The 22,559-nt window shown below is 37.1% G+C and overlaps 1 protein-coding gene across 9 annotated transcripts in view; it reads right to left on the reverse strand.

The window, feature by feature from the left end:
* Positions 1 to 22,559, reverse strand: part of SUPT3H (SPT3 homolog, SAGA and STAGA complex component) — a 439,117-nt gene that overhangs the window by 273,908 nt on the left and 142,650 nt on the right. Inside the window, exon 1 of one of the 9 annotated variants that reach the window (XM_045192989.3) lies at positions 14,176 to 14,306. The exons of the other annotated variants lie outside the window; for them this stretch is intronic. The gene's annotated coding sequence lies outside the window, so the exon portion shown is untranslated. Of the gene's footprint in view, positions 1 to 14,175; positions 14,307 to 22,559 lie in introns of those variants that run through there. 9 annotated transcript variants of the gene reach the window in all.

The raw sequence follows: 22,559 nt of genomic DNA on the forward strand, positions 1-22,559 counted from the left end.
GGAGTGACTGGGGAAATGATAGGACCGAGCAAAGAAAATAAAAGGGAAAAAGCTCATGGACACAGACAACAGTGTGGTGATTGTCAGGTGGAAGCGGGTGGGTGGAGGTGGAAGAGGGTATGGGGGATAAATGGTAATGGAAAAAATACAATTAAAAAATTTCCTTATGTATACATCATAGGTTACTCCATTCACAAATGGACAGGTTTTTTTTATTGAAACATATATGAAATCAAATAATTCATCTAACATTCAAATACAGTAAGGATACAGCCAAAACCATTACTTCTATCTTATAGAAAACAGTGCATTTGTAAATCCTCAGCATGATGCATCTACACTAGGTAATAAAACAAAACAGAAAATAGCTTGTCACAAAACGACCCACAAAACAGATACTGTGGCCAATAATTACACTATCAAGCTACGTGGAACTTAAAAAGTAGCTCGTTTTGCATACATAACTTGTTTTCCTCAATATCTGAGACAAACAGAATAAAAGAAACCCACATCCTAAACCACAGAATACAGTCACCTGGTCTTGTTCTTATCACAGGATGACAAAATAATTTCTGCAGACATCCTCAACATTTGTATGATTTCTTTTTTAACTAACGAAACTGGTGCATCCTTCCTGAGTTTTAGAATGGTCAAAGGTTCAATGCAAACATCTCTTCAGGTAACTTTTGCTACCGTATTTAAAGTTATAGGGTTCAGTGACTGTAATAAATTTCAAAATGTATCTCACTTTTCTTTCCCTTTTCTGTTCTGAAATCATAGCTTCTAGAAATGATTAAATGGATGCCACCTTTCCAGCACTCATCTATCCATCAAAAAAACTTAACAATTTTATGAGCATGACAAGAAACAACTGCCCAGATATCAATATTTTTAAACACCTTTTTAGGTAATTCTAGTATTCAATCAAGTATAAAAATCACTGATAGGCTTTGACTTCTGGCTAAGATGGAGGCATAGGTAGATATACTTTGCCTCCTTGCATAACCATAAGAAAGAGCACAGCAAATTTAAAAACAAAAAACAACCACAACTGCCAGAAAATCAGACTGAATGGAAGTCGAACAAACAAGGAGTTAAAGAAGAAATATTCATCCAACCTGGTAGGAGGGGTGGAGATGGGCAGCCAGGCAAAGAAGGCTGGCAGCAAGGCGGTGGCTGGAGGACTAGGTTGTTGAGGCAGTGGCTGGCGGAGTGGCCGGTCCCACATTCAAGTGCAGACAAACCGGGAGGAACAACTGGGGAGTGAGACAGACCGTACAACCCAGGTTTCCAGCACATGGAAATAAAGCCTCAAATCCTCTGGCTGCAAGAACTTGTAGGGGTAGTGGCAGCAGGAGAAACTCCCAGCCTCACAGGAGAGTTCCTTGGAGAGACCCACAGGGTCCTAGAACATACATAAAACCACATACCTGGGAATCAGCATCAGAAGGGCCCAATTCACTTTGGGGAAGTGGAGGAAGGGACTACAGGCTGACCAAGAGCCAAGAAAGCAGCATTGTTCCCTCTCAGACCCCTCCCCCACATACAGTGCCACAACACAGTGACATGGGTTGCCCTGCGCTGGTGAATAATTAAGGCTCCACCTGTTAGAAAGTAACAGGTGTGCAGAGACAAAAATATATGGCCCAAATGAAAGAACTGATAAAAGCTCCAAAAGTAGAACTAAGTGATGAAGAGACAGCCAACCCATCAGATGCAGAGTTCAAAACACTGGTAATCAGGATGCTCACAGAAATGGTTGAGTATGGTCGCAAAATATAGGAAAAAGTGAAGGCTATGCAAAGTGAAATAAAGAAAAATATACAGGGAACCAACAGTGAAGAGAAGGAAACCGGGACTCAAATCAACAGTTTGGAGCAGAAGGAAGAAATAAACATTCAACCAGAACAGAATGAAGAAACAAGAATTAAAAAAAATGAGGACAGGCTTAGCAATCTCTGGGTAACTTTAAATACTCCAACATTCCAATCATAGGGGTACCAGAAGGAGAATAGGAAGAGCAACAAATTGAAAACTTATTTGAAAAAAATAATGAAGGAGAAGTTCCCCCATCTGGCAAATGAGAAAGACTTCCAGGAATTCCAGGAAGCTCAGAGAGTCCCAAAGAAGTTAGACCCAAGGAAGCACACACCAAGGCACATCATAATTACATTAGCCAAGACTAAAGGTAAGGAGAGAATCTTAAAAGCAGCAAGAGGAAGGAGACAGTTACCTACAAAGGAGTGACCATAAGACTATCAGCTGATTTCTCCAAAGAAATCTTACAGGCAAGAAGGGGTTGGAAAGAAGTATTCCAAAAGTCATGAAAGGCAAGGACCTACATCCAGGATTACTCTGTCATACAGAATGGAAGGGCAGATAAAGTGCTTCCCAGATAAGGTAAAGGTAAAGGAGTTTGTCGTCACCAAGCCCTTATTATATGAAATGTTAAAGGGACTTATCCAAGAAAAAGATCAAAACTATGAGCAGTAAAGTGACAACAAACTCACAACTATCAACAACTGGGCCTAAAAAAAAAAACCTAAAACTAAGCAAATGACTAGAACAGGAACAGAATCACAGAAATGGAGATCACCTGGAGGGTTATCAAAAGAGAGGGGGAGGAGGAAGAATGGGGAAAAAGGTACAGGGAATAGGAAGCATAATTGATAGGTACAAAATAGACAGGGGGAGGTTAAGAATAGTAGAGGAAATGGAGAAGCCAAAGAACTTACATGTACGACCCACGGACATGAACTAAGGAGCGGGGAATGCTGGTAGGGGATGGGGTACAGGGCACAGGGGAATAAAGGGGAGGGAAAAAAACAAAACAAAACAAAAATCCCTGCCCAAGATCATGATCAGCATTCTACAAATCATATAGCTAAACTTACAATTTTTGAAAACTAATCATTATTTTCAAATCTTAACACACTTTTTTCCAAACACTGATCTACAATCTTCATTTTTAACTTCTACATTTTTCATTCTTTATCAAATGATTAGTAAATAAGAAATCATCCAACATCCTGTCTCAATTACTTTATACAGTGTACACATAAATGTGTATATACAGTATACACATACACATATGTGTATATGTGTACACTTACATAGGTGGTTTCACAACTTTTACCTAAAATACTTTTTAAAGTCATTTAAGTCATAACACCATTAAAGCTTTCCTCATTAAGAATTCTAATCCTAACCTTTATGGAACAGTTTCAAAAGGGCTTTGCACAGAAATCAGCTCCTCCATAACTACATACCAATAAAGTTCAAGCCTCAATAAAATGAAAGGTGTTTAATGTTTCATTAGAAAACAAAACAAAACCAAGCCTTGATTTGAATCCACAGGTGGTTGGTTCTGCTGCTGAGAATATCACATCGTCCTTGCAGTTTAAAAATAACTTTGTGATGTCAAGATGCAATATGTGTGTGTGACCACTGAGAACAGCTTTAAAGATGATCAGATAAAAGCCAAATATCTAAAGTTAAAAAAAAAGTGCTAACAGTTTTTTAAATAGCATCTCACCTGATTTGCAAAAGGGCCATTATACATGTAATAGGTAAGAAGTGGTCACACTGCACTGGGATGGCCCCAAATCCAATAGGACCAGTATCGTAACAAAAGATGACCATGTGGAGACACAGAGACACGGGGAAAATGCCTTTGGAAGACAAAACCGTTATTAGTAAATAAGACCGTATGAAGACAGAGACACAGGGAGAACATTCTGTGAAGATGGAGGGCTCTAAAATCCAGCCAATCCCAGCAATTGCAAGCAATCACCAGCAGCTGAGAGAGAAGCAAGGAACAGATTCTCCCTGAGAGCCCTCGGCAGGAACCAAGCCTGCTGACACCTTGATTTAGGACCTTAATCTCTCGAACTGTGAGACAAAAAAAGTTCTCGTTTTAAACCAACTTTGCTGCCATCAGGCCTAGGAAACACAGCATAATTAGTTTATGAAACACAGTACCATAAAAAGTGTTTCATTATTTACAAAAGAAGAAAAAGACTATTTTTTACTTAAAAACAAAGTCAAATGACACGGGTCTTGGTCCAAGGTCCAAGATTTATTTGCTGATTCTATTTATGCAGCTATAAATAGGCTTCTCTCAGGGTAGCTCAGATAGCTGTGAGGAGAGCGAGATTCTCACACACAATACACAGTTATGAGATATTAATTATATTTGTTTACCTTCCAAATACAAACCTTAAAGCATTTCATGTGAGTCTATTTGATTACCCCAATAAAACTTATGAACTCCCTAGAGGAAGGAATTATATTTGTAATAGTACAGAACCCAATTTAAAGGCTGAGTAAAGATTAAACATACTTCATTTAAATTAAAAATCAATTCAAAGCTTTTACACATAGCTTACTTAGCAATTAATATATGTAAATAATAGAAAGGAGATCACTATTTCACAATGCTATATTGATAAACTCATATTGTTTTGTCTATTTTTGTTTTCTGGATCCCATAACAATTTTCAAGTTTATCTTACACACAGTTTTGACAAACACAAGTGGAAGTTAATTAAGCTTGAGGTCTCCTCATGTGTTTGCCCCTTTCCATGGCCCAGGAGAGATCTAAGGTACATGGTGACATTGTTTTATAATAAATCATCAAAAATATTTTCATTACAGTGAAGAAAGCTTTTTCCATACTGAGTTCCACCGATTTCCCTCTCGTTGGGTGACTTCGGAATAACAAGAAGGCAGTTCTGGAACACTGTTAAGAAAAGGATGCACCGGGGCTACCTTTATCGTTGAGTCAGTGAGATAAATTTAGTGGCCAACTGTTACTTCCTTACATGGTGACTGATAGTCGTCAGGGTAGAGAAGCAGCTCCCATAAATATTCCGATTTTGCACTATACTGACTCACCAACTTACATTACAAAGGTGCAAAGTCGGAGGTCTTATCCTGATATAAAAACACCATATAACTGCTGCCACTAAGAATATGTAGATAATGGGAAACAGCAACAAATTCCACCCCCCCCCCACCACCAGTCACCCTGTCCTGTTGTCTCACTGGGGAAAGTGGTTGACTAATCAAAGCAGCAAGAGAGCAAAGGGGCTCAAATCCAAATAATAAGGCATATGCCTCTCAATTCAACTTACTGTCCTTCTCTACTGTTGTGTTCCACAATCTAGAATGGACTATGTCAAAAATGTACGCAATTGTGTTGGGGTCCTGCTTGCACAGTCCTATTCTTCCAGTGCCAGTGAAGGGAATGACCGAACTGTCCAGTTCTCCAGTCATCTTTACAGGTGGCCAAGCCTCTACCATTCGAGGACAATATGCCATAAAATATGACCTGCCATATTTGATCAAAGTCCACTTGTTGACAATGCAACAGTCCCATTTTCCTGTGATGTAGAGCAATACTAAATTCAGTGACGTCGAATCTACCTTCGCAGAGGTGAAAGATTATCGGGCATGTTTGAATGCGCCTGCTGACTTTTCATGAAGTCACAATTCCAAATTATTTAATCAGCTGCCTAATTAGGCATCCAACTAAGGCTCCAAAAATCAACAAAATCCATCAAATATCTGAAGTGTCGATCTATTTTTCAACAGGTCATTTTTTTAAATTGTTCATTTTTATTGAATTTTCCATTACCATTTATCCCCCCTATACCCTCTCCGCCTCCACCCGACCCCTCCCCACCACAATCACCACCCTCTTGTCCATGCACATGAGTTCTTTTGTTTTGCTCAATCCCTCCCCCTGAGCCCCCACTCCAGGTGTCAGCCTGCTCTCTATCTATGAGTCTGTCTTTAGGCAAGTTATCATCATCAGATATGCTGCTATAATTAGCCTCACCCAATATGTAAATATTGAACTTTCTCCAGAGACAAGGGTCATGGAGACTAGCTAGAATGATGCAGATTCTTCCATAATCCTCAATTCATCTACATAGCTTCTGAATATTCAGGGATTCCACATTTCAAGCAGACAGTAAGTTTTTAGTTTCTATACAACTCTATCATAAATTGGTAATTTTTAAATTGAAGTATTTAAGTTATATTTTTGTGTTGCTATTACCACTGAGATCCATAACCAGAGACAATGAAATAACGAACAAATTGATGGTTACCAGAGAAGAGGGGGGAGAGGGATAATAGGGGAAGGGCCATCAAGGAGCATGTATAAAGGACACATGGACAAAGCGAGAGGGGAGTAGGTTCAAGGGTAGGAGGCGGGGATGGGTGGGGCAGGGGGGGGAGTGGTGGGGGAAACTGGAGACAACTGTACTTGAACAACAATAAAAAAAATAGAGACTTTCCTTATTATATTTTATTGTTTGTTGGTTTAGCTTGCTTTTAAATCATTTTATTTTGCTTCTTTCAGAAATATAAGATCGAAATATTAATATATCAGTTAAGTGAGGTAGGAATTTTTCAAAAACAATTATTAGTTTCAGCTGTTTTTTGACAGCAGATACCAGGAGCCACAGTTGAAACACACACACAAAATGAGAGGTGGTCCGACATCCAAAACTTAGTTCTAGAGATAACAGTAGAAATTGAGGTCCCAAAAATTAATTTATGTTGTAGTCATCAGATAAATGAAGCAGAACTTTAAGATATTACTGGAAATGTAGGTACCATAAGGTCTATTACAAAGCATGGCATGCACTTCTCCAAAAGTTGAAACCGAGATCATTAACAAGTACACCAATGTGCTTCTCTTACACAGCCATTTGGTAGGCTGAGATGTGACTCATTTATGTTCCTGTCAAAACACAAACTCACTATATTGCTTATTTTGAAGAATTGTTAGAAAAAGGCAAGTCTCTTAAAAAGGCAGTTAAAACTTTCTAGTATATTAAAAGGGAGTTTACAAAAAGATCTGTGGCAAATATTCACAGGAATAGCACGACAGTAGGGCTTCGAAGCAGAAAAACGTTTTCAATGTGTGACCAATGTTTTCTTGAAAATTACTCTAAAATTAGGCAACCAAAAATATAAGTATTATGTCTACAGCCTAGAGATGTAAAGATTTTCCATAAAAATGAATGAGCACAACACACATAGATTCTGCAAGCATAGCAAAATCTGAAACTAAAAATATTGTTTTAGCTGGTAAAAACATTTTTTTATATGTAAGTGAATTATGGTGAGTTTCCTAACTGCCTGAAATGAATACTGAATTGAAACAAAAAAAAACCCTGTAAAACCTGTATGTTAAAATGAGAAGACTAGGATAAGTACAAAGGAAAAAAAATAAATGAACACAGTAAACCACCCAAAGAAACGAAGTATAATTTGCAGGAGATATAATGCTTTTGTTATACAAGGAAAAATCTAGAGACCCAAAGGTTCTATTCTAGGTCTTGATAAGAAGCTCTGTCTATAAAATTCTTTAACCAATCCATAAATTTTACTGCCTCTGAAATAGGGTACTGTCTTAACTTATAAATCACGGTGTCCAGAAGGAAGCATTACCTGGGCTTGGTTATAAAAGTGACTCTTCAGCTACAGAACAAGGAACACTAGTTCACAGCCACATTGTTAATTCTGGGGTTCACTCCACCCACTCCAGGAGACCTGACTTCTATTGCTGGGCAATACTTTTCCAGAACAGAAGTCTCTAAAGGTACAGGCAGAAGAGAAATCTCTCCACTGTATAAACTCCTACTGCATCCTCACATTCTACATTTTGGAAGCACCATGCCTGCCAAAATCCAGGATGCTTGATTAACAAGAACTCCATGAAGGCAGGAAGTGTGTCTGGTTTGACTTAACCCTTCCTCTCCATCCCGAGGCTGCTAACTGTCAACACACACCAAGCCTGTCTTGATAACCTGATCACAAATGGCAATTAATAAACACTACATTAGTAAAGACCTAGTGCACTACTACACGCTTGGTGATTCTTTTTACCCAACATCATCCAGGTACACACTTTATTTTATATGATTTAATTTAAGCAAAAATTCTGTACTATTTAACTCGAGTGTCTTTATCACTCAACAAGTTTGTAAACCCAGGAAGGTTAAGCATTATGAAGGTTAAGGAAAAAATAGAAGTCTTTGCTTCTATTTTTTTTAATATGGACAAAACTCCTCACTTTTTATTTGAAGAATTGTTCTGAAAATGGCTTTTGTTTCTTTTGTATCTCAGAGAGTCCCTTAAACACAGCATATACTGAATAAAGATTTAATAACATCCAAAGTATCCCACGAAGATATATAGGAATGAGTGTAACTCTTCAGATCTCGTTTAACCCCCCCCCGCCCCCCAAAAAACTCCACGGGACTGACAAAGGTAACACCACAGTTTGCTTTTAAAGGGCATGGATATTTTTTATTTTCCCAAACCTACAAATAAAGGCAGGATCTTTATTCCACATATTTACAAATGATCACACACAATTTTCCAAAATACCTTCATATTATGTGACTTGACTATAAATTGAGACCCTCTTAAAAATATTATATTCAAATTAAAGAGAATTCGATGTAACAAATGGGTATGAAACTACCTACTGAAGGCCCTGGGCTAGAGGTTGAGTAAGATGTGTTCCCGCCCTTTCGGTTCACAGTCTGTCTGAAGACTTGCCTGGGTAGTTCAAGGGACAAATCCAGCAGCAGCCCCTAAGTCCCTGGTGCTCACTCAGGAGACTTTTCATGGTGATAAATGCTACAGAAATGATTTTTATGACAAGAATAGTGAACTGCCTGAAATAAATAATCAAATAAGGGGAAACTGTGGGCAGAAGAGGTCTCACTCTCTAATAGAACCACCCCTATTAGGGAGGTTGGCAAAGCAAATACAGTTGACCCTCAGGATTCATGAATTCTGTGCTTGCGAATTCACCTTCTCACTAAAGTTTATCTGTCATTCCCAAACTACTGTGTTTTCCTGACCATGTGTAAATTGCTATTTATTTCTGGCAGATATTCTATTACATTGGTGTACCCAGAGTTATTTCTTCATTACCAGTTGATGGACATGGGGATTGCTTCCAGTTTTGATTTACTAGGAATGAAGCTGTTACAAACATACAATCCCTCTGCCCTTAATACACGCACATGCCCCACTCCCTCCGTCTCTTCAGAACTCTGTTTCATTGTCGTCTATTCGGAAATGCCCTGTCACTCTTGTCCGCCTGAAATGACACTTCCTGTCACTCTCTAGTCCCCTGGCTCATTTTATTTCTTCAAACCTCTTAGCATTACCATCATTTATATTATATGAGAGAGAGAAATATTTACTGAACTTTTGACGGAAATGGCAATAGTCTGACTTGGGTTTTGATCCTGACATTGGCAAAGCTGAAGTTCACTTCTCAAATCATATAAAACTGCACCCTGAGCACAGTGTACATAAACAATGTACACTGGCTTTCGTGTGTAATTAGATCATTGCTAAATCACAAATCCTAAATCCTAGTAATCCTAAAGAAATGATGGCTTCCGGGACTTCCCCAATTTATGTGAGGAAGCCCTTCTTCACAGCTGAAATTGTTCATAAATTAACTATCATAATGACCACCATTCACCACCTATGAGAATTTTCTTAGCCCCATGATTCTCAAACGAGAGCAGAGGTACCTCTATCACTAAGGACAATAGAAAGTCACAAGATAGAAACTAAGGCATATCTTCAATGGGTGTCAGGTTTACTTGTATTATTTACAAAGGATTTTTAAAAGCCAGATTTAGTGAGCTATAATTTTCATACAGTAAAATTCAGCCTTGTTGCATGTATAGCTTGAGTTTTGACAAAATGAGTAAATAACAGATGTGTAAATACCACCACAATCAAGATTGAGAATATTTCGATCACTCCCCGAAGTTTCTATGTGCCCTTTAGAGAAAATCCTCCTCTGCCCTGTCTCTGCTGAGCACTGATCTGTTCTGTTACTACGGCTTTGACTTTTCTAGAACGTCGTAACAATGGAATCATACAATGTGTGTATTACAGCTGGATTTTTTCATGTAGCATAAAGCTTTTCAGAGACGGCCATGCTGCTTCGTATATCAGTAATTTGTTGCTATTTATTTCTGGCAGATATTCTATTACATTGGTGTACCCAGAGTTATTTCTTCATTACCAGTTGATGGACATGGGGATTGCTTCCAGTTTTGATTTACTAGGAATGAAGCTGTTACAAACATACAATCCCTCTGCCCTTAATACACGCACATGCCCCACTCCCTCCGTCTCTTCAGAACTCTGTTTCACTGTCGTCTATTCGGAAATGCCCTGTCACTCTTGTCCGCCTGAAATGACACTTCCTGTCACTCTCTAGTCCCCTGGCTCATTTTATTTCTTCAAACCTCTTAGCATTACCATCATTTATATTATATATTATATTAGAAATAAAGACATAGAGAGAGATTGCATTAGTCAATGATCTCCAGAGAATGCGTCAATAGGATATATCTTTATATGTACATAAGCAACAGAGCCAATGTGGTATATTAAAAATTTTAGAGCTGAAATCTAGCCCAATTCAGTTATTTACGTATGAAGAAAAATAAGTCCAAGGTAATGATATAATTTGGTCTCACATTAAGTCCATTGCTCTTTTTACTACTCGAATACAGTCTTATTTTCAGAAGCTACTGTGCTATTATACCTAAAGCAAAAGAAAAATTGTTATGAAAAAATAAAAAGCATTCTCAATTATAAAAATTGTTTTCAATCACCCAGAAATTACATGGAAAATGGAATTTATACCTGAAGTACAAAGGCTTCCTGAAGATTAACTTTTACTCAGTAAACACTGTTGAACACTGGTGTGTGTAGCATCGATCTACATTATTCCACGATAGAATTACCCATTAAATAAATACTTATTGAGTGCTTATAACAAAGTGTGCAAAACGTTGCTTGGAGGTGTGAAAAATTACCATGTTCAGTCCCTACGTTACTTACAACATACTGGAGTTAGAATCTTTAAGCATTTCACATGACCACAATCTCATGAGTCTGAAACAAGTCAGAAAAGAGTGTTTTCCAGTATTCGTGTAAACATGCAAATCAGGAGGAAGCTTTGAATGATGTGGAAAAACCCTGGGACCGAGGCGGAGGACCTGAGTCTCTTCGGGGCTATGCAGTCAGCAGTCTCTGGGCAAACCAGCTCCCACCTCTGGGCCTCACTAGCAACAGTAAGATGTTGGGCTGAAATAGTTCTTCACTGTGAATGTAGATCCGAATCATTAGCTCAGAAGCTATGACGTGACAATATGCCACGCCCAGAAGCTGCCTCAAAACTATCCAATCAAGCGACCTGGAGAAACGCGTTAGGAAGTTCATCAGATTACTCTGCTACGGCTCCCTGTAGTCTCGGGGATCCAGGGTTCTTTCTAACAGGCTCACTCTGTGAAATTATTTTTAATGTTTTCTAGCCAGAACAAAAATTTATTTAGAATCCTTTCACTTCTTTTACAGTAATTAAGTCTCAGTCTAATATTTCAAGAACTGCAAAGTACACGAAAACTGGCAAGAAATACTTAAGAAGGATAAACTGCCTGTAATGTAGCTTATTTTTTATTTCCGATATTAAGCCTTAAGCCAGTATAACCAAAAACATGCTAAATAAAATTACTGACTTTGAGTCTAGCAGGGGGCAGGGGTGGTTAAAAGGAAATCAAACCCCTGCAGCCTGCTTTAATGCTTCCCACCCCTAGCTTGCTTTCTTTTTTTAAAATTGTTGTTCAAGTACAGTTGTCTGCATTTCCCCCCTACCCCATATATCCCCACCTCTCACCCTCGATCCTACTCCCTTTGGCTTTGTCCATGTGTCCTTTATATAGGTTCCTTGACAACCCTTCCCTGCTCCCCTTCCATATCCCCTCCCACCTCCCCTCTGGCTACTGTCAGTTTGTTCTTAATTTCAATGTCTCTGGTAATATTTTACTTGTTTGTTTTGTTGATTAGGTTCCACTTATAGGTGAGATCACATGGTATTTGTCTTTCACTGCCTGGCTTACTTCACTTAGCATAATGCTCTCCAGTTCCATCCATGCTGTCACAAAGGGTAGGAGAGCTCCTTCTTTCCTTCTGCTGCTTAGCATTCCATTGTGTAAATGAACCACAGTTTTCTGATCCACTCATTTACTGATGGTCACTTAGGTTGCTTTCAGCACTTGGCTATTGTAAATTGTGCTGCTATGAACATTGGGATGCACAGGTGCTTTTGGATTGAAGTTTTAGGGTTCTTAGGGTATAATCCCAGCAGTGGAATTGCTGGGTCCAAAGGCAGTTCCATTTTTAGTTTTCTGAGTAAATTCCATACTGTTTTCCACAGTTCCGACTGCTATCTTTCAACACAGTTGGCTCACTTTGATTTAGAAAAGGCTACGATTTAAAAACACCTCTTAGTAGACCTCTAGGTAGGAAATTTACCTTTTCAAAGGGCATGCTGACATTACTGCTCTTTGTTACAGAGATGTGATTATTATAAGGCTAGAAACAGTCATTTTTGAACAGTTTTGTAGAAGTAGCTCTACACTGGGTGCAGATGTGAGCCTTGTCGAGTTAAAAGCAATGTAGGCCTGCCGGGAGTACTTGGTGTTTCCTTAATTTTTTTCTGATTAGGTGAAAATCAGAGCATATGAAATTTTCCTTATCCACCATGTGTAGAACATTTCCCCTCTGTTTTCTACAGAAAAACCTTTCTGCCATCACCACCAAATGAAATGTTTATGTCCACAAATACCTGGTAGGTGAAATTTCCCATATATGGTAGGTGAGTTCAGGGGACTTGGAAGTAGCCCAAGTACCATCAGTAGATGAGTGGATAAAAAAGCTGGGGTATACTTACACAATGAAATACTATTTGGCTATAAAAAAGAAGGAAATCTTACCCTTTGCAATAGCATGGATGGACCTAGAGAGCATTATGCTAAGTGAAATAAGCCAGTCAGAGAAAGACCCTCCTATGTGAAATCTAATGAGGAAAATAAACTAACAAAATAGAAAGAGACTGACAGCTGTCAGAAGGGAGGATGTTTTGGGGGGCTGGATGAAAAACGTGAAAGGGTTAAGCAAAAAAAAAACAAAAACAAAAACAAAACCCTCACAGACACAGCCAACAGCATGGTGATTACCAGACGGAACACAGGGTAGAGGGAGAACGAAGAGGGCAAAGGGGGATAAATGGTGATGGAAGGAGACTTGATATACAGATGATGTATTCCAGAACTGTACACCCGAAACTTACATAATTTTATTAACCAATGCCAGCCCAATACATTCAGTGAAACAGTAAAAGAAAAACTCTGTTTAAGGGAGCTGAAGTACATCTATGCCATTTATCATAAACTTTAAAAGGTATACTAATACATCACCATTACCTCTCAAAGGTGTATTAGTACAGCATCACTACAAAGAAAAACTTGTGCTTGGGTTAGTTTTTCCTCTTGTTTTTATTTTATTGTCCTTTAAAATTTGAACCTGGAATTCTCACTTAGTTCCTTGTTCAGAATGTGAAGATAATTTTCTTTTACTTAACTCAGATGCTACAATCACTTTCATTTCTATAGGGCCTAATGTTTCCCCAGTACCTCTATAGCTGTCGTTTCTGACTAGTACCATAAAAATGCTGGCTTAAACTCTCTCCGTTAATTTTTTCCAAAATGAATGGAAGATAATATGAAATAATTCTAAGATATCATGAGTCCAGTGTTCATTAAGATTAATTTTAACATCAAGACATTTCCTTGGGCAGTGCAGAAAAGGGCATGGACTACAGAGTGCAACGTCTTGGTGGAGTCACGGTGTGCTATGAATATGGGCAAGTCATTCAAGCTCTCTAAGGTAACAACACCCCTTCAAGAAACTGGCGGCAGGATCGAGGACACACTGTACATGCAAAGCTCTATAAATAGTAAAGTATTACATACATGCTAGCTTCTGGCGTTTTTATAAGTTGTACTTCAAAGCAATGTAAGTTTTAAAAAATTGTCTTTGACCAATGAAAACTATCAATAATAGGCTTTTATGGATTTGCTTCGATCTCAGATACCCTAATAAGCCCACTCCTGTCACATCTGAATGGACTGATTATAAATCTTGAATACTGAGGTCTCCAACAGAATAGTTCATGTGTATAGTAACTTTAAATTTCTAAGAAGTATTCACTTTTGTACCTATTTTAGTTTTAAGCATCAGCTTTAAGATGATGAAAACAGCAACAACCTGGGTGGGTAGCTGAGTTGGTTAGAGCGCCGTCTGGATAAGCCATGGTTGCCAGTTCAACCCCAGTCAGGGCACATACAGGAACCAACCGATGGGTGCATTAGCAAGTGGAACAACGTCAATGTCTGCCGCTCTCTCTCTCTCTCTCTCTCTCTCAAATCAATAAAAAAAAGTTTTAATTAATCTTAGGGCTCTAATTTATCAGAAGTACAGAAAGAGGCAAAAAAAGGGCAACTTTTCTAATGTTACTTTCTAAAATGAATTCCTTATTTAACATGTTATAAAATGTTTATAAATTTACACCTTTATTTTTGCTTTTTCTATTTTATAACACAAACAAGACAAAAATACACTTAAGAAATATTTGCTGCAAATAAAAGCAATACCAACATTGAATAAATGTAAACAAAAATGGTAAGCACACCTACACAAAAATCAGCACACTCTATTTTTAATCAAAACCCCAAACCACCAAGGCATTTTTACAGCTTATAACTGAAGAGGACCTTTCAAACCAGTCCCCCTAACTGGAAAAATGAGTCACTTCAAGGCTGATAAAAGTAAGATCACAATCTAATGTATGAGTAACACCTAGCTGTTACAAAATCTAGACTGCACTTTGGAATTAACCCCTCCTGCCAGTAACGCATTCACAAACATTTCAATTGCTTTTTTGATGGAAAAAAAGCACTCAGTGGATTGAGTGCTAGCCTGCCAACTGAAAAGTTGCTGATTCGATTTCCAGTCAGGGCACATACCTGGGTTACAGGCCAGGTCCCCAGTTGGGGGCGTAAGAGAGGCAACCACACATTGTTTCTCTCTCTCTCTCTCTCCCTCCCCTCTCTCTCTAAAAAAAAATAAGTAAAATATTTTTTAAAATTAAAAAAAAAACAGAAATGGATGTGCCACATGTTCCAAAATAGAAAAAAAAATCTGAAGACATTAAAAAAATTAGTAGTTGAGCAAATTGTACTGGCAACCCTTCAACACTGATTAAAGAAGCAATCTAAAATTACTAATCAAAGAAGTTTCTTAATCAAACGCTTCCTGGTCCGAAGACAAAACGAGGAAGTACACGAAGCTTACAGGTTTCCAGGTATTAGGGAAGGTACGCATAAACAATCGAACACCCTGACGCCACACAATGAAGAGCTCTACGGGTAAATTCTTTGTGCTTTCCTTAGAAAAGTGCTATTTAATATCTACTTATCAAAATAGGACTGTTCTTACTTTTCATTTCTTCACATGTGTTTAAATTTATAGTTATATTCAATAACTAGAAATATTGTTATAAGTCTACCTAAACTTAAAAAAAAACCCATTTTCCCAGCTATTTTAAGCATAGATTTAGCACAGTAGCATGTACTGACATTATATTTTCATAACTACAAACACAGTTAAGGCTCATTTTTAACAAAAGCATTTCAGGCAATATCCAGTATATGCTAGGCACTGTGCTGTGAGTTTTATAAGCATCACCTCATTTGTTCTATGAGACTGTACAGTCCCTGTTTTACAGATGTTATCTCCTTTAGCTGTGGTCACAAAACTTGCAGGAACCAGATTTTAATTAAATTATGTCTGATAATTCCACATCTGAGCTCCTACCACCACAAACTAAGCTTTTTTCAATTAAATGTCACTATGGACATCTCTTTACCTGTAGAGCATACAGAAGTTTGATTTTTTTTGAAGGTTATAAACCAACAACTACAAAATGTATTTTTTCAATTGCTGCTTGGAATCTTAGGAGGATGGGGAGGACTGTTGTCGGCATGCAAAAAAGATAACTTCAAAAGCCCTAGACATGGATACTTGAAACATTAACACCCCTTTAATGATGTCAGTAACAAAACTGAGCTCAGATGTCTCTTGTGTGGGGGAAGATACCCCAGATATATACCTATGTACCAGAAAGTAGTTCTGTCACAGCATTAGTCACATTGTACTGTCACTACCTACTGTTCTACTAACTCCCCTGCCTTTTGCCTATTTATCTTTGTTCCCCCTGAACCTGCACCGTTCACTACCAAATACAGTATCTGTCAATTATAACACCAATGGTTAGGCTGGGGATCTGACCAAATAATTCCTGTATTCAGGGATAAACTGGGTCTACTGGATTCTGATCCTTCAATCTAGATCACTTCAGCAAGTCTACTTTCAATATCAAAAGGTGAAGAAATCCATACAAAGAGCATGAATATGTTGGCTGAAGTGGTTAAGAGTGCCCAGTTTTAATCTGGGTTCTGACATGAACTTCCTGAGTAATAGGGGGCAAGATCAACCATTTCTTTAAAACTGAGGTTTGTCAATAGGCAAATATACAAAGACTTATTATAGTCACAAAGTAAGAGTCTAATACATGTTCAATTTTGCTCTTCTCTAAACAAATACAATAAGAAATTGACCTATTACATATGTGGGGTTAGGTTCCTCCTTTATAACACAAGGGTATTTAAGTATGTGATCTCAAAGATTCTGACACCTTTCTCGCTAACCTATAATATATGCTACAATTTTAAGAAGATATTCACCATGAGGCATTGTAAGAACCACCGACCATAAAAAGTGTGGTGAATAGGCGGAAAACCGAGCAAAATGAACATCAACTGCCATAACAGCGCATAATTCTAACGGCTTGAATTGGCTTTCGCTTTTATGAGCTATAAATCAAAATAGCACCTTTGCAAAATACTCTAAAAGAACGTATGAATGGTTTGTAATAATAGGCTCCATTTTAAAAGAACTATTATAAAAACAGTTTATACATTATATTTCACCTCACCGTTTTTAAACAATTATATTCTCCAAATGTTCTGATGAACTGACTCTGAAAAAAAGACAGGCATTTCATGATACTAAATTACAGTAAAAAGACAAGTGGTTGCTAGGAGCTGCGGGAAGGCAGACGGCAGGGATCAGTAGGTGGAGCACAGGGCCCTGCAGCACAGGGAGGCGACTTGTATGGCACTGTCACGGTGCACACATGTTCTGTGCTTGTCAAACCCACACAATACTGTACATATGGCTCATCAATTGTAACAGATGCACCACACGAGAACAACACGCTAGTAACAGAGGGAAAAGGATCAGGACGAGAGCACACAGAAACTTTCTATACTTTCTACTATTCATTTTTCTGTAAACCTAAAACTGTCCAGAAAAATAAAGAATATTAACAAACAAAAAGCTTTGGAAATAAGGATGATCATTACACAGTATTGTGAATGCAGTTAGTGCTACTTAAGTGTTTAACACTTAACAATGGTTAAAATGGTAAATTTTATGTTAGATATCTCATGATATAATATCCATGGTGTAATAAAAAATTACTGCCATACCAAGAATCAAAGGAAAAAACAACCAACAAATGTCAAAACCAAAATGAATCAGATGGTAGAATTATCTGACAAAGATTTTAAAGCAGCCATTGCTTCAACATGCCTCCACAAACTATTAAAATTCTCTAAAAATAAATAAATTTTTAAAAATAAATAAATAAAAATGTAGAACTGAACAATATACTAACCAAAATGAACACACTGGCTGAATTCAGCACTAAAGTGGAGATAACAGGGAAAATCTTCAGGTCCAGATAGTTTCACAGGTGGATTCTACCAAACGTTTAAAGGAAAATTAACATTAATTTTACACAATTTGTTCCAGAAAGTTAAAGAGGTAAAACTTGCCAAAAGATTTTATGAGTACTATTACTGTAATATGAAAACCAAAACTTACTTTGCAGAGGAAGCAAAGTAAGTACAAGGAAACCAAAGCACAACAACACATGTACGTATACATGTATATATAAATATACACACACATATATATACACACACACGACTTAATATTTAAGTTTTTCTTCCATCTTGAGGTTATTTTTGTGTCTGGCATAAGTTGGTGGCCAAGTTTCATGTTTTTGCATGTAGCTGTCCAGATCTCCCAACACCATTTGTTGAGGAGGCTATTTTGACTCCATGTTATGCGCCTGCCTGTTTTGGCAAATACTAATTGACCACAGAGACTTGTTGCGGGGCTCTATGGTTCCAGTGATCCATGCGTCTGTTCTTATGCCAGTACCAGGCTGTTTCAATTACAGTGGCCTTGTAATATACTTTGATATCAGGTATTATGATCCCTCCTTTGTTCTTCTTTCTCAAAATTGCTGCAGCTATTTGGGGTCATTTATGGTTCCATATAAATTTTTGAAATGCTTGTTCTATATTTGTGAAATATGTCATTGGTATTTTTAACAGGGATTGCGTTGAATCTATAAATTGCTTTGGGTAGTATGGCCATTTTGATGATGTTAATTCTTCCGATCCATGAACATGGTATATACTTCATTTATGTGTGTCTTCCCCCATTTCTTCAGTGTTGTGTAGTTTCCTGCTTACAGGTCTTTCACCTCCTTGGTTATGTTCATTCCTAGGTACTTTACATTTCTGGTGGCTATAGCAAACGAAACTTTTTTTCCTAATTTCTGTTTCTGATATTTCATTGTATACAAAAGTGCCTCTGATATCTGAATACTTACTTTGTATCCTGCTGTTTGGGTCACCAAAGAACATGTATAAAGGACCCATGGACAAAGACAAAGGAGGGGGGTAGGATTGAGGGTGGGTGGTGGAGTTAGGGGGGCGGGAGAAAGATGTAGGGGTAAAATGGGGACAACTGTAGTTAAAGAACAATAAAAACAAATTAAAAATAACTTAAAAATAATTTTTTTTAAAATACACTGCCCTAGGATAGTTAATTGCTGTTACTCCTTAAATCTGAGACAACTCTGACTCCAAGAAACCACTGATTAATAAAAGCTTAGGAAAAAATTGTTACTGTAAATGTATTTATCAATTTAAAACACACCCTACTTTTGGGAAGTTAAAACACAAACCTTAGAATCAAAAATATCTCTTATCACAAAATCCTGCAATTCTAAAGTTCAAAAACACTACAGTGATCTCTATTCAAGCCAAAAGGGAACCTGAGTCTTAGGTTAAATCACCATAAGGCCCCGCCCCCTTACAAGTTACAACTTAACAGGGGCCCTGAATAAAGAAACAAGGCCAAAATGAAAGAACAGAGCAAACTTCAGAAAGACAGCTAAGCGAGGAGGAGACAGCCAACCTATCAGATGGAGAATTTAAAGCCCTGGTAATCAAAATGCTCACAGAACTGACTGAGCTTGGTCAAAAAATGAAAGATAACCAAAATGAAACAAAGCAAAACATTTAGGGAACCAACAGTGACAGGAAGGAAACCAGGACTCAAAGCCACCAACGATTTGGAACAAAAGGAAGAAATAAACATCCAACTGGAACAGAATGCATATTGGCAATTTATACATCTTTGAAAAAATACTGTTCCTCTGCCCATTTTTTTAACTTTTTCTCTTTTGCTACTGAGTTGCATGAGTTCTTTATATACTCTGGCTATTTTAACCCTTACCAGACACGTGATTTAGAAACGTTTTCCCCCATTAGGTAGGCTCCATTTTCACTTTGTTGATTTCCTTTGCTATGTAAAATCTGTTTAGATTGACATAGTGCCACCTGTTTCTTTTTGCTTTTTGATACCTTTTCTTTTGCTGTCAAGTGCAAAATATCATCACAAAGACTGATATCAAGGAACTTAATGTCTATGTTTTCTTCTAGAAGTTGTATGGTTTCAAGCTTTACATCAATGCTTTGAACCATTTTGAGTTTGTTTTTGTGTACAGTGGAACCTCTGATCTCTTTGGGAAGCAATTTGTTCAAAAACCAAATCTCCTTTGTCACCTGAGAGATGTGTGACATGAAATCATACAGGTACAGGTAACAGTATGAAAGGATTATAAGGTCAAGAACAGAAATTTTGTTTGACAACCAAGACATTTTTTCCATGAACAACCTGGTCGAGAACCGAACTATTCCAGATGGGAGATATTTGAGAACCGAGGTTTGACAGTATGGTGTAAGACAGTGATCCACTTTCATTCTATTGCTTGTGCCTATCCAGTTTCCCTAATTCCATTTATTGAAAAAATTATCCTTTCCCCACTGTATGTTTTTTGGCCCCTTTGTCATAAATTTGTTCCAATTAAGTCCCATTGACCTATGTGTCTTTTTTAATGCCAATTCCATAATGTTTTGATTACCCTAATACTGTAACATAGTTAGAAATCAGAAAGTGTTATGCTTCCAATTTTTTCTTTCTTAAGACTGCTTTGGCTATTTGGAATCTTTCATAATTCCATATAAATATTTTGCTTTTCAATTCTGTGAAAAATACCACTGGAATCTTGACACATTGCATTGAGTCTAGATAAATTTGGGCAGCATAAACATTTTAACAAAATTAGTTCTTCCACTCCTTGACCACAGAGTATTTTTCCATTTATTTGTGTCTTCTGCAGTAGCTTTCATCCATGTCTTATACTTCTGGGTGTAGAGGTATTTCACCTCCTTGGTTAACTTTGTTCCTAAGTAGTTTTTGTGATACTATTGTAAAAGAGATTGTCTTCATTTCTCTTGATGACATTTGTCAGTATAGAAACAGAACTTATTTTTACATATTGATTTTGTATCCTGCAACTCACTATATTTAACTGTTTATTAGAGTTTTTTGGTTGTGTCTTTAAGGTTTTCCATATAACGTCATCTGCAGTTAGAGACAATTTTACTTCTTCATCTCTGATATGGATGCCTTTTCTTTCTTTTTCCTCCATAATCGCTCTGGTTAGGACTGTCACCACTATTTTAAGTAAAAGTAGCAAGGTTGAGCATCCTTGTCTTCTTCCTAAACTTAGATTAAAAGCTTCCATCTTTTCAACATGGAGTATGTAATGTTTACTGTAGGCTTGTCACATATGATAGTGTATTAAGCTAAGGTCATTCTATATCCACCTTGTTGAGGTTTTATCATGAAATAATGCTGAATTTTGTTACATGAGTTTTTGCACATATATTGAGATTATAGAATTTATACTTTGTTAATGTGTTGCATCACATTGGTTTGCAGGGGCTGGACCATCCCTGCATCTCTGGAATAAATTCCAATTGATCATAGTATATGATTCTTTTAATGTACTGTTCAATTTGGTTTGCTATTACTTGGTTAAGAATTTTTACATCTATGTTCATCAGGGATAGTCATCTATAATTTTCTTCTCTTATAGTGTCCTTCTCTGGTTAAGGTATCAGGGTAATGCTGGTCTCCAAAAATAAGTTTGGAAGTGTTCCCTTCTCATGAACTTTTTGATATAGTTCGAGGACAACTAATAATTCTTCTTTAGATATTTGGTAGGAATCACCAGTAAAGCCATTTGATCCTGTAATATTCTTTGCTAGATGTTTTTTCAATACCAATTCAATCTCCTTACTTGATGTTGGTTTATTCATACATTCTATTTCTTCTCCAGTTTTGGGAGACTGAATGCTTTTAAAATGTTACCCCTTTCTTCTAGACTGTGCAATTTGTGGGGATATAACTGATCATAGAAATCTCTTATGATCCTTTGTATTTTTATCCGTTTTAATGATTCCACTTGGTTTTAATTTTATACTTCTGTCCTCTTATTTTTCTTGATTAGTCTAACCCAAAGGTTTGTCTGCTTTCAACCTAGGTCTTGGTTGGATTGCCCTTTTTATTGTTTTTAATCATTCTTCCATTTGTTATTTCCTTTCATCCACTAACTTTGTGCTTAGTTTGTTCTTTTTCTGTTTCCTTGAGGTGTGAAGTTAGGTTTATTTGAGATCTTGCTTGTTTTTTAATGTAGGCATTTACTGCTATAAACTCTCTCGGAACTATTTTTGTTGCATCCAGTTAGTTGTTATGTTGTTTCCATTTTCCTTTGTCTCAAGACATTTTCTTATTTGTATATATATTTCTTCTTTGACTCATTGGTTGTTAAAGACAATGTTACTCAATTTCCACATATTTTCTTCTCGTAACTGAATTTTAGTTTCATACCATTGTGGTTATTAGAAAAGCTAATTGGTAAGATTTCATTCTTCCTAAATTTACTAAGATGTGTTTTGTAGCCTAATATATGATCTATCTTGGAGAATATTTCATGTGTGCTTGAGAATATGTATCCTGCCACTGTTGAGTGGAATACTCTGTGAAGATCCATTAAACCATATGGGATAAGATGTAGTTTAAAATGTTTCCTAACACATTTTCTATCTGGACAATCTATTGCTGAAAGTGGGTACTGCAGATTCCTATAATAATTGTATTACTGTCTATTTCTCCCTACAGATCTGTTAATACTTTCTTTATATATTTAAGTGCTCCTGTGTTGACTGCATCAACCAATATCAGGTTGGCCAAAAAGTACTTATGGTTTTTTCCATAAAATAAAACACACTTTTATTTTCACCAATAACTTTATTTAGATA

The sequence above is a fragment of the Desmodus rotundus genome, chromosome 11 (assembly GCF_022682495.2).
Source record: "Desmodus rotundus isolate HL8 chromosome 11, HLdesRot8A.1, whole genome shotgun sequence".
In the NCBI taxonomy this organism is placed as follows: domain Eukaryota; kingdom Metazoa; phylum Chordata; class Mammalia; order Chiroptera; family Phyllostomidae; genus Desmodus; species Desmodus rotundus.